At 34.7% G+C, this 9,867-nt stretch overlaps 1 long non-coding RNA gene across 1 annotated transcript; it reads right to left on the bottom strand.

The window, feature by feature from the left end:
• Positions 1–6,571: 6,571 nt before the first annotated feature.
• LOC104217541 (uncharacterized) lies at positions 6,572–8,645 on the bottom strand. Its single transcript, XR_708785.2, has 2 exons — positions 7,986–8,645; positions 6,572–6,832 (listed from the first exon to the last, which is right to left on the bottom strand). It is a non-coding gene; the product is annotated as an uncharacterized lncRNA (long non-coding RNA).
• Positions 8,646–9,867: the final 1,222 nt, after the last annotated feature.

Below are 9,867 nucleotides of genomic sequence, written 5' to 3'. Positions count from 1 at the left end.
TAAATTGGTGACTTGGGACACCCTAAAATCTCCCAAGTGGCGACTCTGAAATAATTAAACAAATCCCGTTTCGATTGTCCTTTAATTGGAAAAACTCCTTCACCCCTTGCGGGGGCGGAAAAAGGAGGTGTGACACCCGGTATGACACTCCTCAAAAAGGGGCTACACGTGGTATTAACACACCGGTCATCATATCCATATCTACCCTTTCCCACCCCGTGAAGGAAATTAAAGCGAGGGTTGGTCTTGACCCCTATTGCATGCTGTTATCCATCCCTTCCTATTAGTCCCAGAGGAATTTAGGACTCCTATCCTATAAGAAGGGGGTTCTAGGCAGTTTCTCAGGTTTAAAAGCAAAATACTAAGCAACAAATAAGAATACATAGGACTGTATTTAGAGGGAAAACACAGAAAACAGATAGAAGGCTCACATATACCTCCATAAGTAATGCACATATACAACACGACTCATACACAGATAAGGTCCACATTTGAACTCAGAATTCTAAAGCATGGTACCTAAGTGATAGCAGTAGAACCAGATTTATTACATGACTCAGAAAAGAAGTCCGAATTAGGCTTGCCTACTGAGCCTACTGATTTAAGCACATTGACAGTTAAACACTACTCACAAAGACGGTTTTGGTTTTATTTAAGTTTACTACCTAAGGCTTGCCTAGGTGTAACATAATATGCAGCAGTTACCAAGATTATTGAAAATAGTTAAAAATTTATTTTTACCTAAAACATGTTGTTCTAAATGTTGCAAAAACATGCAGAGATTGTGACCAATTTCACTCAAACACGAGACTGTTTTATGTCCTTTTTCATGCATTATTGGTTTAACTAGGTGTGACTGAGTGAGCTCCTAAAGCCCGTATTTAACGTGCACATATGAAAATTGCAGAATGATTGCAGAATATACAGAATCCCTAGAGCATGGTTTCTAAGTGCAGGAGCAACAATTTCATATTAATGCTGTTATTTAGCCTAAAACAGGATTTCTAAGTGATAAAGTGATGCCAAATAAGATGCTGAAATAGTAAACCTAAGAACATGGTATCTAATGCATGACATGCTTTGAATGGGTTGATAATGCACATATAGGAAATGTAAACCTAAAACATATGGTTTCTACCCATTGATGTTTATAGCATACATAACTACCCTCCCTTTTTCACTAGCCAGCCCCAATACTGGTTTAGAGCAGGTTATTACAGACTGACATTGAAATGAATTACATAAGTAGAAATGAAAAATAAGAAGTTACACTATAGAAATCTTGATTAGGACTTCCTCCCTGAGTTATGTAATAAATCACCTCAAGTGCCAAGACTGTTTCATAGCCCTTATCATATCCGTGTGTGTCAGAGTTCTCTATCGACCTCAAGGGATCCCGGGCAGTGTTCACACCCAGATTTCACAGCTAAGACAGAGTAAGTGCAGTGTGAAAGGCCAACTTTTGTGCGTCCAAATTCAGAGGGAGCTCAAGGGTCTCAAGGCAACGCTCACACAAAAGGGGCAGAACTTAGTGGTCTAAGAGTAAGGTGAGAGTGCTTAGCATAGTGTTGAAAAAAACTTAGTAAAAAAATGCTGAAGTAGAACTTTCAGGAGTGAAAAGGTTTTCAGGAATAGACATAGTTTAAAAAATGCTAAGAGTGAAAGCAGTTTTGGAAGCAACTCTGAGAAAACACACAATCACAAAAAAGACAACTTAGAGTGCTCAGATTCAGAGCCATTTATTACTTGATTCTGAGTGAAGACAAACAACTTTACAGACAAGGATCAAGGGGTTGGGGACATAAAGAGCTCAAATCAGAAACACATAAACATGGATGAGAAGAGAATCATATAGACCAACAAGTACAAAGAACAAGTAGGAGCTGATGGGCCTCCAGAACACAAACTACTACTTCAAAGTGTTAACAAGGGAATCATGCTCGAACTTAGAATAGTAATAGGCAATAAGACATAGAGACAGGGTATGGGAGTAGTCATGCTGAGGACAGGGGTCTATTACACATGATTAGTCATGATACTTAGTATTAATCAAGTACATTAGGAGTCTATGATACTAACATGGCATACTAGTTAAGAGAAATAAATAAGAACTCAAGTAGACATGTTGGCCGAGTATCAAACAAGACAAGTGATACCCATACATGCTGAGTAGACACTTGAACAAGAAAGGGCAAAACTTAAGCATGCTGCATAAAGCAGTAAACAAGAAGAGCAATTAAATACATAAGCCATTAAATTAGTGCAGAATGAGACATGGATTAACAGACATGGAGCACATAGAGTTGAGTTTCAGAATTGAACTATGAACATATCAGTTAAGGAAGCGAAATGCAGAAAGTAAAGCAAGTAGAGTTCCACAGTCAAGTAGCAGAGAGAGAGAGAGAAGAGAGAATTTTATGTGTGTATGTTTTTTGAATTAATTGTTCGTGTTTTTGGAAGTGAGAATAGAGGAGAGTATATATAGTAGTTGAGAGTAGAGTAAAGTAATGTAAAGAATCAATCATTTAGTAATTAGGGAAAATTACATAATCAATCATGCACAAAATCAGCAAGGTTCTCTCCTAGTAAAGGGGTGACTAGTTAACGATAAAGAGCAGGGCATATAATTAAGGGAAGAAAATTAAATACTTAAGTCCGGGGTGGGTAATTAAGGGTAAATGAACAAAAATTCAATTAAGGGAACAATCAATAAGAATGAGCAAGTGCCACAGTTAATCGTAAACAAGGCAAGAAATAATCAAAGGTCGTAGAAATAGGAAAATAATCGAAAATCAGTATATAGGTATTACCATAGCAAATCAGTGAATATGGATTCAAAATAATACTGATTTAGGGGAAATGATATAGGTATTCCATGAATAAGCAACTAAGCCAAGTATAAACGGAAAGAATCAAATCTGAAACCCTAATAGAGGCATACTAGGGTAAAATCACGAGATATTCTAATTAACGAAGAAGTAATCATGTAAATCAAAGCATAGAACATTGGCATGTATCAAATAACACGGACAAGTGTAGAATCCGAACAAAGTGTCAAAAATTGGGGTTTTTAGCATAGGCTAGTTAGGGTTAAGGAAGAACTCAACAAAATCAATCAAAACACATAGACGCAGGGGACTAAACACTTAAAACCAGAAAGCGTTTTGAAGAAAAGGATTTTCAGAAACCTTAGTTTAGAAAAGAGCAACTAAAATCGAAATAGTTAGTTAAAACAAGAGATTTCTAAAGGAAAACGCATAATAATATTCGAATCACCTTAAATCTATAAAGATCTGAGAAGAATCGAACTGTAGCGAACTAGGGTTTTCGGAAAATAGTAGAGATGGAGAAAATCGGTTAAAAACTCATGGATTCAAATGAAAAACAAGAGGAAATCCTTTCTTACAAACGAAAATGGCTGGAGATAGGCCAGTGAACGAGTTTCAAACCGGAACAGATTGGCTTTCCTTGAGATCTTCTCAAGGACTCATGCAGTCGAAGAGCCATGAAGTATAGGAGACTAGAAGTGGTCGGAGACGGCACGAGAACACCATAGGAAGAAGGTTCTCACTGGTAATGGTGATTAGGGTTAGGGTGAGTTGAGAGAGAATTTGGGAGAGGAGGAATTCAGAGGCGGTGCAAATGAGAGAATGAGGGTAGGGTTTAGGGGGTCGTTTGATTAAAAAGGGAAAGGGCTAACGTGGACCGTTGATCTGGGAGATCACCGGTCAAGATTAAATGGGGGTTTGGGTATGGGTTAATAGGGTGTGGGTCGGGTTTTTTAATTGTAAAATTGGGCTGGAAATTGGGGCCCGATTTGGCTATAATTTAAATAGCCAGTTTTCCCCTATTTAATTTATAAAAAATAGTAGATAATTTTTGAAAAATAATTTAAATTCTAAAATGATTTATAATACATGATTAGTAATTTAAAAATACAGGATCCAATTTTATGCATATAAAATATAATTAAATCTTAAAAGGGCTAATATTGCAATTATGTGCAATTTAGCTTTAAAAATACTAAATATAATTATAAAAATATATAAAAATTACATTAGCCATATTTTGACATAAATATAGAAATACAATAGATGAATTATCAAAACAATAATTTTAAAAATAATTATTGGGGATTTTATAGATAAAAAGGGAGAAAATAAATCAATTTAAAACCTTAAAATTATGGAAAAAATAATAAAAACCTTGGGCATGCTTATATATGCATATATATACTATTTTGAAGGTATTTTGCATATTGAAAATATATAGGGGAAAATTGGATATCAACAAAAGTGGCTTGTGGTAAGAGTACCACAAGTTAGTTGAGTTGAATTCTTTGTAATTAAGTCATTATAAAGTGGCTTGTAATAGATTTTTACAAGTTAGTGAAGTTGAAAGCCTACAGGTGTAGGTAGTGATTTTTGGTCCCCTTGTTTGGGATTTTTTCACGTAAAAATTTCTTGTCTCATTTACTTACAGTTTATTAGCATTCTCAGCAGAATCTCGTAGAGGACCAGGTACTATACTGTTTGGTGGACTGATACAAATTAACAATTGGTAACAGAGTGAGTTCCTCCTATCAGGCTAACACCTAGGAAGGATCTTTATGGCTGCTCTACCAAATTTTGAAGAAGGTCAATCTACATACCGACCACCTAGGTTCAATGGGCAATACTATGGGTGGTGGAAAACAAGAATGTATGATTTTATCATGGCTGAGGATTCTGAGTTATGAGATATCATATATGATGGTCCTTATGTTCCAACAAAGGTACTGGAAGAAATTCCATTTTCAATGACAAAAACCAGTAAAGAATACACTGACGCAGACAGGAAAGCTGTGGAGAAGAATTTTCGTGTCAAGAAGATTCTGGTGTGTGGAATAGGACCTGAAGAATATAATAGAATTTCTGCTTGCTACACTGCTAATGAGATATGGGAAGCTTTGCAAACATCTCACGAGGGAACTACCCAAGTAAAACAATCTAAGATCGATATGCTCACTACCGAGTATGAAATCTTCAGGATGAAGGATGATGAATCTATTCAAGATATGCACACAAGATTCACTTCCATCATAAATGAGTTACACTCACTTGGCGAAACCATTCCTAGAAACAAGCTAGTGAGGAAAATCCTTAGTATTCTGCCTAGCCCATGGGAAAGCAAAGTGAATGTTATTACTGAATCAAAGGACTTGCAGGAGCTGACCACAGAAGAGCTTATTGAAAATCTGAAGACCTACGAGATGAAGAGGAAGATAGACAATGAAAGAAGAGAACCAAAGAAAGAAAAAAACCTGGTACTCAAAGCTGATAGCAATGACTCAAGTGATGAAGATGTTGACATGACTTACTTAACCAAAAGGTTTCAGAAGACGGTCAGAAGAAATGGAGAAATGCTAAAAGGAAGCTCTAGAAAACCAAAAACAACTTTGAAAAGGCATCTAAGAGGAACCTGGTTCCTTTCAAGGACTTCAAAAGAAAAAGGTCTGATGACAATGTGATGAAACAGGCTCTTGCAGCATGGGGAGATCCTCTGGTGAATCATAAGATGAAACTGATGCTGGTGATAGCTCTATGATGTCAGTGGAAGGCGATGAAAATGAATTTGACTCAACTTTTACTTTGATGGCCAAATCAGATAATGATGAAGATGATGACAACAAGGAGGTAAATTTCAGGGATGTTTAGAGAAATTTGAAATCCTACTCTCCTAAGAAACTCATGTCGTTAGCTAGTGTATTGATTGATGCTTATCATAGTCTTGTGGATGATAGGGATTCCTTGTCCGTAGAACTAGGAGACGCTGAACAAACTAGAGATGACTTAGTGATGGTAGTTATTGACCATAAGGAAACCATTGAAAAATTCAAAGATGAAAGAAATGATTTCCTGTGAGTAATTGCAAACCTAAGGGAAATAATAGAGAGACCATGGACTAAGTCAAAATCTGAAAATTTTGGAAAAGGACACGAGATAGCTAGTGTGTTATACCCCATTTTAACACGAGTCAAATTAGAGTATAACATTGGTAAATCCAAGGTTTAATTAATTTTAAGAGTCGCCACCTAATTATTTTCACGGTGAATTAGGACACCAATTTTAACTAAATAATATTTAAAGTTAGCTCTGTTCTATGGTCTACTTAACCTTTAAGACTATGAGTAAAGGTTCTAATTAATCTTATAGAAAAGGTTATTAAAGCACCCCATATAATCCGTTAAAAATGATTAACCGGCCAAACTTAGGTTAATTCATTATAAGAAGAAAATTTAATATTTGTATACATAGTTGGAAAATAACACGTGAATATTTTTTATACACTAAAATATTACTAATTGAGTAAAACTTGAGTTTGATATGCCAACAAACGCTACAAACGCCATTTTTCCGAAAACCTCAATTAGACTTGAACATTGTAAGAAAGAAGCAAGCTTTTTATGGACAAATGCTGACAAAAAACACTAAGTATTTCCAAAATTGATGGGGGCAAATATTTTAGAACTAAATAAATAAATAAAGCCATTATCTCAAATTGTTGATTTTAAAAGCCCTTAAGACTCATGTAAATAAAATCGGCGATTTATTATTAACTAGAGTAAATGACACTAATCAAAATAAGATTTAGCTACCAAATCTAATATAAAACGTTCCCAAATAAATCTACAATCATAAAAAAATTAAACAAATGATAAGAGGAAAAGAAAAATGAAAGACGCCATAGGCGTCCCCAAGCGTTTCGCTTGTTTTCTTGCTATCCGGGACATTCTAAGGGGATGCCATGTGATGACTCCATGCTCGGGTAGTGTTGAGTCTCGAGTGAGACTCTATTTTTTGCTCCAAGTGTATATGCAAAAGGAAAGAAGAAGAAAATTAGAGGCGAAAATTCAATACAAGAATGAAGCACGCAAGACAAAAGTACAACTATTTTCTTCACTCTGCAATAGACAAGAAACCGAAGAACAATAGCAAATCATATACGAACATTTTTCAAACTGGAGCAATATTTTAACAAATCTTTTTAAAGAGCAATGTTCCAACAAACATGAGGTGTTTCTTACTTCTACAAAAGCTTTTAAATTAGCACATATAAGATACCAACGCCTAATAGCAAAAATATAGGTGCATACTAGTATTTCATTATTAAATAAGACATGTATTTTTAACAAAAATAATTGAAATCCTAGAAGCATGATGTACGAAGGAAAAAGGCTTAGCAATAGAATAAATTGTTATCTAAATTTGTCTTAGTATCATGACAAAAATACCTATATTCAATAAAGAAGGTTGAAAAACACATCAAGTTCAGGTTTAATTCTCATCAAATAAAATTTAGTCTTACAGTATGATTTCTAAATGACTAAAAGATCTCATATATCACTCATATAGACATGATTCTTAAAGAAAAGCTTAAAGGTTACAACTCTTTTATACAGTACCTACATAGGTAACATGACAACTAAATGTATAACCGTAAGCTCTAAATCAATGTTAGTTCCAACAGAATATCTATATTTGTTACAATACTTCAAGTAAACATTCAACATGATATAGATTTGATTCCTTTGAATATCTACTTAAAGATGGTGATTCATATAGGCATGCTATATAACAGAAAAGAGACTCAAGTCATGATTCTGTTAGAAGAATAACTCCTTTTTTAAAAAATCTAGGCTAAGTGACCGAACCATTCAGGCAAAATATGCAGATAGCTAAATTCAAATCTGTACATGTGAATACATAACAACTGATGTATTATTTCATTTTAAATTTTATTCTATTTAGCCAAAATAACAACTTCTACAAACATACGAGCTCTATCTCATAACTCTATACAACATAGCTCGTAACAGACTCTTTATGTGAAGATTAATCTCGAATCATAATCACAAACCAACTATAGCACTATTTCAGATAGAAATAAAGTCTACCTCTAATCAGAAAAGAAAAACAGAAAGGAATAGCTTAACCGTTACTGACCTTTTTGCGGGCAGTGAACTAGGGTAAGCCGCTATCGGATTCTAACCTCGAACTTGCTGTACACGGGTAGTCGTCAAATACCAGAACGAACAGAAACAAACGCCACTATTATAGGTAAACGCCGACAGAGAAAGAGATTAAAAGAGAGAGAGAGAGAGAGAGAGAGAGAGAGCTGAGCCTTTTAAGAGTGTTTATTTTAGGGATAAATCGAGTAACACCAGTAGATTTGTAGGAGTTAGCAATGGCGGCTAAAAATCGGAGCTTTGGGGCGGCTCCAGCCTCAAATTTTGGGGTCAAAGGGGCAGCTAAGAGCTTAAGGTTAAAGAAGGGGGCTGAAGCTTGTGGGTTTAAAAAGAGGTGCAACGGCTCCAAAAGCTCTGCCCCAATATATTCCAAATACTAGTATTTATAGGTGAAGAAGTAGGGTTTGGGTCTTTTTTGAGGGAATTCAAAATCGGACTTGAATCTTGATAAAAATGGTCGCTTGAATCCGAACGTTGGAGGCAAGACAGAGAATCGTCCTCTGAGATGGTTTTGATTTCTTTTCTTAAAATGGTGAAGTCAATGTTGCTTTTTTGAAAGATGATCCACGCTTTGAAGCAAAAAAGAAAAAAGGGTGTGGGGGAAGCCATGAGAGAGGAAGGCAAGTCTGAAAATTTCAGACGCTTTGGTCAATAAAGTAGGATAGGAATAGATGGCAGCTTTTCTGTTGGAATTGAAGCAAATATTTCAATATGATTAAAGAGATTTTGGAATTCAAATCAGAGATATTTCTAATGGGCTAATATTTTTTGGGCTGATTTAATATAGTTTTGGGCTATGCTCAGTTGGCTAAAGAACTGAAGCTTTACAAAATGAAATAATTGTTTGGATTGGAATTTCTCTCATAAACTTCTTTGGGCTTCTAATTAATATTACAAAGTTTTGCTAATGATATATATACTAACAAAACATTGTCTTACATTTAATAACTATAGAATTTAAAAGTAAAGTGACGACAAACTTGTTTAAATAAAAAGGTTGTGATAAAATATAGTAGTGATGTCAATGATGAATATAATTTTAATGATAATTCTAGCAATTCTAATAATTAGTGATAATGATAATAATAAATATACTTATCATACTGGTTAGCCGTAGTCATAATAATATATATAGTAATACTAGTACTAATTCCAATGATGGTAGTAGTAGTGGTAGTATTAATAATACTAGTAATAGTGATATTAAGTAAATAATAATAATAATAATAATAATAATAATAATAATAATAATAATAATAATAATAATAATAATTAGGTCTAGTTTATGCTAAAAATGATAAAATAATTATTCTTACATTATTAGTGATATTAGAAGCTTAAAAAAATAGTTTGGAAAAAATGAGGGACAAAATTGGATGTCAACACAATGTAGAACACATTAGGCTTGAAAATGAGTTGAAAACTGTAAGAACTAGGATGTGTGCTGAAATTGAGAAAAACAAGAACCTCCAGACTGATCTGGAAAGAGTAAAAAATGAACTTGAAAAGTTCCTAAAGTGGACATGGCCCTCAGAAGCTACCACAACCATATACATTAATAATGGTGGAAACAGGCAGGAAATAGGGTTCCAAAGGGAGAAAACTCCCTACAACCCTCACAGCAAGTACGTCACTATTTCTGATAACTGGCCCTGTACCCATTGTGGGAACAATGGGCACTTCAAAGAAAATTGTCAGGCCAGGGTTCAATCTGTTCAGAAAAATAAAGTGTTTGCTGAAGATATGACTAGAAAAGAGGGACTAGGTTCCACTCACAAAAAAACGACATTACCTACATGGACTAAAAGAGCTCTTATTCATCCTCTTTCCTACTACAAGGTGTCACACCTCCTTTTTCG

This window comes from Nicotiana sylvestris, chromosome 10, assembly GCF_000393655.2.
Source record: "Nicotiana sylvestris chromosome 10, ASM39365v2, whole genome shotgun sequence".
Taxonomy (NCBI): Eukaryota; Viridiplantae; Streptophyta; class Magnoliopsida; order Solanales; family Solanaceae; genus Nicotiana; species Nicotiana sylvestris.
This window is presented reverse-complemented; position numbering and strand designations above follow the sequence as displayed.